Source organism: Triticum dicoccoides, chromosome 2A, assembly GCF_002162155.2.
Source record: "Triticum dicoccoides isolate Atlit2015 ecotype Zavitan chromosome 2A, WEW_v2.0, whole genome shotgun sequence".
Classification (NCBI taxonomy): domain Eukaryota; kingdom Viridiplantae; phylum Streptophyta; class Magnoliopsida; order Poales; family Poaceae; genus Triticum; species Triticum dicoccoides.
In genome coordinates, this window is record NC_041382.1 from 16,524,782 (window position 1) to 16,532,642 (window position 7,861).

The following is a 7,861-nucleotide window of genomic DNA, read 5'->3' on the forward strand; positions in this document are numbered from 1 at the left end:
AAGGCCAGACATTGCATATGCAGTTAGCATAGTGAGCAGATATGTGCATGACCCTAGGTCTGGTCATTTAAATACAGCAAATAGGATTCTGCGGTATCTTAAAGGTTGTCTTGGGAAAGGCATCTTGTTCTCAAACCATGGACATCTGAAGATAGAAGGCTACATCGATGCTGATTGGGCGGGGTGCTTGGACGATAGAAGGTCCACTTCAGGCTACTGTATGTTTCTAGGTGGTAATCTGGTTAGTTGGAGGAGTAAAAAACAGAGCGTAGTGGCACGGTCTACAGCAGAAGCAGAGTTTAGGGCAATGGCCTCAGGTTTATGTGAGTTAATGTGGCTTAAATTCTTGCTAGCTGAACTCAGGTTATATGAAGCTGCACCTCTTCAACTATATTGTGATAATCAGGCCACTATCAACTTGATAAACAATCCTGTTCACCATGATAGAACAAAGCATGTGGGAATTGATAGACACTTTATCAAAGAAAAACTAGATGAGGGGACACTTCAGGTTGGGTTTGTCAAAACTGTAGACCAGCTTGCCGATGTATTAACAAAAGGGGTCAATGTAGCAGTGTTTGAAAAATTATGTAACAAGATGGGGCTCATAGATATATTTGCCCCATCTTGAGGGGGAGTGTTGGCAGTACTGAGATGTAATAGTTAAGTTGTAGAAGGGTTGGAATGTAAGATAGGCATGTATATACCTAGACTGGAGAGATGAAAGAAACAGAGTTTTCCAGAAAAATCCTCTTCTCTCTCTCTCGTTCCTGACCTTGCTCTGCCCCAATCTCCCAAATCAACAACAGCTAGTCTCCCCAATCTGGGTAAACACAATTTGGTTAACAGCAGGGTTTAAATTCAGCAAATGAACCTGAAGCATTCAGTTTTAGCATATGAACCTGAAGCTAGTGTGTCATATATTAATGATATCCATAGTAATAGTATGACTAACTATTGTATGAGTGTGCTATTAGGTTGGCTATAATACATACTAGATCATTGATGGCGCGCGAGCTGCGCCCGTCTATTTTTACGATAAAAGGATACTTCAAATATGTAGATACATGAAAAAAGAAAAGTAGCAAATAGTAGGGAAGGACTGTTGTTCTCGGGTCCGATGGGCATAGAATTGAACATTAAAGCCCACATTGTTGTGCAGAGCTGTTCACACTCCAGTGTCACGGTGCATGCTAGGTATGATTGATGAGAGTGCCAGGCTCGATCATAGTTGTGGTTGCAATAATAATCGTAGGCAAGTATAAATCCACACGCACATCCAGGAGATGCTTTTTAAAGCAAGAAATTGGTCCCTTACCGGGGTAGTCCAGGAAATTATTGCAAATATGTTACGACCATTTGAATATATTAGATATGGGAATGCTGTGATTGAAATAACATGGCAGGAATTTTAACCAAGCTATGAGTAAAAAAAGCATGGAGAAGAATGTTAGGACCATTTGAATATATTAGATGTGGGAATGCTGTGAAGAAATAACATGACAGGAATTTTAACCAAGCTATGAGTAAAAATAAGCATGGAGAAAAATGAATCCACATTTAGTCACACTGAACAAGTAGCACATAATCAAATTTTATATTGCTTGGGAAGATCACACCAGTTCAATACATTTAGAAATGAACAATTAATCCGTAGAAATGGTTAGGAATTTGTTCGTGGTGCAGTTATTTGAGAGCTCTATTTTTGTTTCCATGCATCATGGAGAGTTATGCCCTCTGATGCAAGGGTTTCTGAAACAACTATAAGTTAACTTGGATCTATCTTGAGACATCGAAACTGAACTTGTACTTGAATGACAGTGGGAAAAAATAAAAAGGAAAAAAATGAACATGAGGATATTAGATGCTCTCCAAGTTTCAACTTAGATGTCCATTAGATGAATTCTGGGTAATTAGGAGTTCTGAGATGGATGGAAACGGCCGGCATCCATGCAGCACAACAAAGGTAGTCATGTGCGCGAAGGGGAGGGCAGCGGCAAGCTCCCGATCTCAAAAATCCTCAATCGACCACAACCAGCATGAACATTACCTGTATGTACAAATTTTGGAATGAGAGGATATCACGACAATGTAATTGTTTGGTGCAAGATGGAATCATACAACTGAAATTAAATATAGAGAAATCTGTCTGAGCATCATGTTGAAGAATGTTGTGCAGTACATCCCAACGAGAGTGCTTGCAGTAGACCATATCTTAGGCCATGAGGTACTATAGTAGAATGAAATCCATACTGTTTTGCAAAATTGGTTGAAAAACGCCACATTTGTATGCTGTTACATGGCTTCAGGCAACTTTTTTTATCCCAAGAAGTTGCCTGAGGTGAAACTGTACCAATGTGAAGAGCACAAATTGCTTACATATAGTACCGAGATGTGTATCTTCCTTGAGCTTCACAATCATCTTAAAATGCTAAGTGTTATGTGTACTCACATCCACTGTATTTTAAGACTATCTTGATGCAGCACATTAGTTTAGAAGGAAGGGAATCCCTTATTGTGACAACAATACATGGTCAAATAAAAATCTCAAACCAAATCAGTGTTTGTTTTTCAAGTACTCTGCCATTCAACCTAATTACCAAGCATTTGAGAGAATATTGGTTCATGGTCAGGATGGGTATTGATCTAGACCATCAGGTCCTCGACTTGCTTTGACGTTGCTACATCATACGCCTCTTGACAGAGGCTTCTAAAACGCACTTGCACAAGTACCTACTTAAAAATTATTTCAAATTCAGTAAGCATGGCTCAGAGAACCCAACCCAGCAAAAAGGTCAAACTCATCAACTAAGAGCACATGTCTTCAGTTGGGAGTGGAAAGCATCATCAATTAATAAAAAATATATACTTGATGGAGAAAGAATTGGGGGAAGAACAGAGAAGAACTAATTGAAGAACACGGATCGAACATCGACAACGCATGTGGAGTAAATGAAGAGCAAGGATCGACATGGTAACTGACCTGCAATGTGTAGTTTGATTATTTCAAACAATCACAGAGACTGAAATCATATCATACGAATAAAAGGTACATAGTAGAACACACAAATATTGAGATGAGGCGTAATTAAAGGAGGCATAAGAGCACACTGGATACCGGCAGATTCAACTGGAAGAACAAAAGAAACCAATCAGTACTTAGCTCGAATTCGTCCTTGTAGAGAACCTGCAATCATTAGAGATTCTAAATTAGACAAAGAACACATTTGTATATGTAGATAAAAATCGAGAACTGGAACCAGCGCATCACCTTCTAACCCAACCGAAGCAGGCTGCCCTGCGTTTCTTTTAATATAAAGAATAGTATCACTAAAAATAGAGGAGGAATTGGGGGAAGAAGAGATGCAGCAAAGAGGGAGAATTGGAACAACTGGAAACCTTAGCATCATCCAGCGCAGCTGTGCTGGAGAATGGTTTGCCAATGAGCAGAGTGAGGAAGGAGCAGCGGCAAGGTTGGGATTATATGGGTTGCATGAATTGAATGAAAAATATGAACCGCCAATGAAAACTGACCTGCCCGGAGCATCAAATGGCATTACTGGTATTAAACTCTGAATAAATCGTCCTTGGCGATTGAACTTCATGGCAGTTCGTCGCCACACACCATCCAGCCGCGCTATGGAACCGAACGGATCGAGGAGCCGCTGTCCGTCACATCCATGCAACTGAATGAACCGAGTAGGCGATATCTGCCGCGTCGGTCGAAACCTGGCGCAGTCGCCATGGCAGTCCAAGCCCCCGCATCGGTCGGCTCCCAGTTCAGAGGCGCCGCCAGGGCTGGGAGCGAAAGAGATCAGGGTCCCGAGCGTCCAGTGTTTTGGGTTCTCCACTTCTGCGCTGGACGGGGATCAGAGTACAGGCCCAATAGGCCCAATTGAACCTATGATGCCCAAAAAAAACCACGGGAGCAGCGGCCCGAGAAGGCTAGCGCTTCTCATGAAGCCTTTACGCGCGATTTGAGGGCAATTAAGAGCAAATCTGACGGTTAAAGAAGACTAAAAGTGACGATCCAACGATTAGAAATGTTGATGGCCTGAGAGGGCTGGGAGAGTGCTCGATTTTAATGTATCTAAATGTGCATATCACACATATGTACATGAATGGTATTCAAGTAATTCAACATCCTGCCTCTAATAAAAAAGTAATCCAACATGCAGAAGGTAAATATTTAAGGCAGTTCAAATTTAACAACATATGGTACTTGTAGCAAAACAGTTTGAAACAAGCACAACATATTATAACGAAAGTAACCTTGCATCAGGCAGAAAGGGGACAATTTTAAGTGAGCTGATTTGATCCTTTCTTCGCTTGTTTGATTTGGATTTCATCCCTTGGGACAAATTATTGCCTAATGGGGCCATGTAATTCCTTACAATGTGTGTTAGTCAGACAGCAGTGATGACTAATAGTCCTAATAATACTGTAAGCTGTGACATTGTTTGTGTCTGGCATATTAAGGCCTTCTGTATGGCTACGTATAAACCCTCGTGCATATGTTGTACTGCTAATTGCTCAGCAATATCTGAATCTTTACAGAATTCACCCCTCAGCTCATATACATCTGTTTCGTAGCTAGATTTCCCGAAAGATTTTACTACGGTTCATCTGATATATATCTTGCTCATATACATCTGTACAGAATTGGACAGGAAGCCTCAAATGCAGTTTTTGTAATCATCTCGCTCATATACATCTGTTGTTCTTTTTCTTCTTTTCAGTCGTTTTTGCTTTTCTTCCTTGCTGTTTTGACCTGACTTGTTCAGGTTGAGACTTCTAGTCTGTTTGGAATATATAAGGTAGACAATTCTTATCCCAAAAAAAAATCATAACGAGAGTGTACAACATCTCTTCTTTGACTGTATTCTTGCTAAAACTATTTGGCATGTTGTCAGGATCGCCCTAGGCATCAATAAACCATAGTTACGGAGTGCTGGTTTATGTATATAGTACTGGAAAAGTAGCTAGCTAGTCGATGGTGACACTCAGGTGTCGGGCTGGCAAGGAAAATAGCAGCCTCATGGGCATATAGAATGAGGCACTTGGGAGTTGGGATTTAAATTTAAAAGTGCGCAAGTAAGCCTATGAACATGCATGTCTTTGTTGGAGTGCATTTTTCTCACTTCCTGGTTGGTGCATTGCGACCACTTTTTTTGTTGTTGTTGACAGATCAAATCAGCTCACAGATGGCTAAAGGAGGAGTCGAAGCTCACCTAGGGTGGCTTGGAGACAAGCTCGAACACGCCGTAGGGGAAGAAGATGACGTAGCCGACGTCGAGGAAGAAGACTCCCGCGGCGGGCGTCGATGGCTCGGGGACGCGTCAATGGCGGGCGTCGTCGCTATCGATCTGCGAGCACACGCGGTGAGAGAGAGAGAGAGGGAGGGAGGGGGAGGCTTACCGGAGGGGCGCGGGGTCACGGCGGCGGTGAGGGGAGAGGGCGGAGGGCGGCGGCGGCAGGTGTTGCGCAGGGCGGCGACGGCGGGTTAGATTGGATCGGGGCCGCGCGCGGGTTGTGGGGGTGGGGGGAATAGGGTTTGCGGGAGGGTAGGGGGATTAGGGGATCTGGGGAGAGGCGGGCCCAGGTCTGAGGCGAGGTGGGCCCAGGAAAATGGAACAGCAATGGTGCACCATACGGATATGCGCCATTATTATCCAGGAATACTAATGGCGCACGGTGCCATGATGCGCCATTGGTAAGCCGGGGAAGGGGTGTTGGTCCAGGAGCAACTAATCGATGGCGCACGGTTGGAGGGATGCGCCATTAGTAACAGGGGCATTAATGGCGCACCAAGCCATGGTGCGCCCTTGCTATTTAGTAGTGGCGCACCACATGGGCAGTGCGCCATTAGTGTCCATATTATCTATAGCCGTTTTCCCAGTAGTGAGGATGTCGGCACACGGCGCTGGCCTGTCTACCAGGGTTACTATTGTCAATGCCCCAAAGCTACATTCTCTTGGATCCTTGGAGCCAGGAAACCATGTCCTGGAGATCGGAAACACTGCTATGACGGTGAATATCACTTGTCTCCAGTTTATCTATTTTTGCAATTATTAAATATATCCCACTGGTGGAGGTCCATGAGTTAAATGTCTGATCATTGTTATGTAATTTGGTGAATTTCAGGCTGGGGTAAAGGCAAGTAGAAGCACCATTCTCACGAGCGTTAAGACCCTAGGCCTAAATGTGCGTTTCGGAGTACTCAATGAGGCAAAAATGGTGTTCACCTTCCTCCAATGCTTTCCCAATGTTGAGCAGCTGCATATTGTGGTACTGATTGATTCCTGTTTTGCTTACATTCCTACCATTTTCCTCTAGATATTACATGTACTACTTGCTCCATCATGCAGCAGTTTGTGTTACTTGTAGATTGTTTGTTCTGATTGATTTGCATAGATCTGTCAAGTCCATCGCCATCAGAGCTTCTTTATGGTTTGTTCTCCCTTCTATTGTGAAAAGTGAATCATGTATGTAGTTATGCAAGCGATTTAAGTAAGTAGGGTATGAACTATGAATAAGGTAAATGTTACATGACTGGAGATAGTCATGTAATATCTGATATGTGACATTATTGAGCAGTCGCAGCTTAAAGGCCAAGCCTTGCTCAACACACGCATAGCCTAGATATACAATAAGAATTCTGGGGGTTGCATGTGATCTGTTTATGTTATGACATTTGGTAGAAAGTGTATTTTTCCACAGTTGACATTGCGTATATCTTGTCATTTCTCCCACATGTCTGTTCCAGCATTTAGGTAATGCACAATATTTGCCTCACGGCATGAGATCTTTTACAGTACCCCGAAATAAATATAGACCGTACATTTCTCTTGATCCAGTGGACAGTACTACTTGGTACTCCATCACTCATCCAACGGAGTACTAAGTTAAAAAGTACAGGAGTACCTTGATCTAAGGGGCAAAACCGTAACAATATAACAATCTAATATTATTTTATTTTCGTTCGTCGTAACCTCTCATGTATTCTAATGTCTATTTTTTTTTCAATTACAAGCAAAACCTAGTATATTGATCTGCACACAGCGTCCGGAGATGCCGGGATGAGCCCATGCCGGCGAGTTATGAACGTCCTTCGTGGGTGAGTAGCTGGAAAGCATCCGCATCGGGGATGAGCCGGACCCATTTCCTTGACCGTGGCGCAGAACAGGGGTTGGCCGGTGGCGGCTCGTCCGGATATGCCATACGAGCGACACAGCGGAGCCGACGATCGGTGTGCAGAAGGTACGGCGACCTGTGGTAGAGAAGGATCAGGCTTTGAGGTGGCACCGCTACTCCATTACGATGCACCGAGCGATCGGGATTTCCGGCCGAACGAACGGGAGTTTTTTCTGGCACTCGATCTGGAGTTTCCTTTTTCTTATGGGAGCTATTTGGCATCTATGCGAGATCACAGGGAGAAAATCAGAAGTACCCATACGAAAATGACTAAGATACCCTTTACAACGGATGGCTAGATTTGTTCGGTACTTCAGCACGTGTTTTGGGAGTACCAGGGTATCGTAAAATAGCTCCACGGCATATGTTGAAGCTTTCTTCATTCACCAAATGTCCACACCAGTTGACCAATTTAATCTGTTTTTGCAGTCCAGAAAATGTAATCAGTACACTGGTAATCTCAGGCTCAATTTCAAGGTGGGACCCACTGACAGTGCTATGTCGCGCATCAAAGTGATGTATTTCCGTGAATTCCGAGGGGAATAAGGCGAGGTTGCCTTCCTCAAGCTGCTCCATAAGAGTGCAAAGGCGCTGGAGGCTGCAGTGGTAATCATGGCGAACCCAAGCTTCACACCGTTTCGGGAAGATGTAGCGTTTTCCAGAGCGT

At 43.6% G+C, this 7,861-nt stretch overlaps 1 long non-coding RNA gene across 2 annotated transcripts; it reads right to left on the bottom strand.

The window, feature by feature from the left end:
* Positions 1-1,609: 1,609 nt before the first annotated feature.
* On the bottom strand, positions 1,610-5,537 carry LOC119352799. Of its 2 annotated transcripts, none has more exons than XR_005170235.1 (3): positions 5,419-5,537; positions 5,232-5,366; positions 1,610-3,187 (listed from the first exon to the last, which is right to left on the bottom strand). It is a non-coding gene; the product is annotated as an uncharacterized LOC119352799 (long non-coding RNA). The 2 variants fall into 2 exon arrangements; XR_005170236.1 differs by having other exon boundaries at positions 3,272-5,366.
* Positions 5,538-7,861: the final 2,324 nt, after the last annotated feature.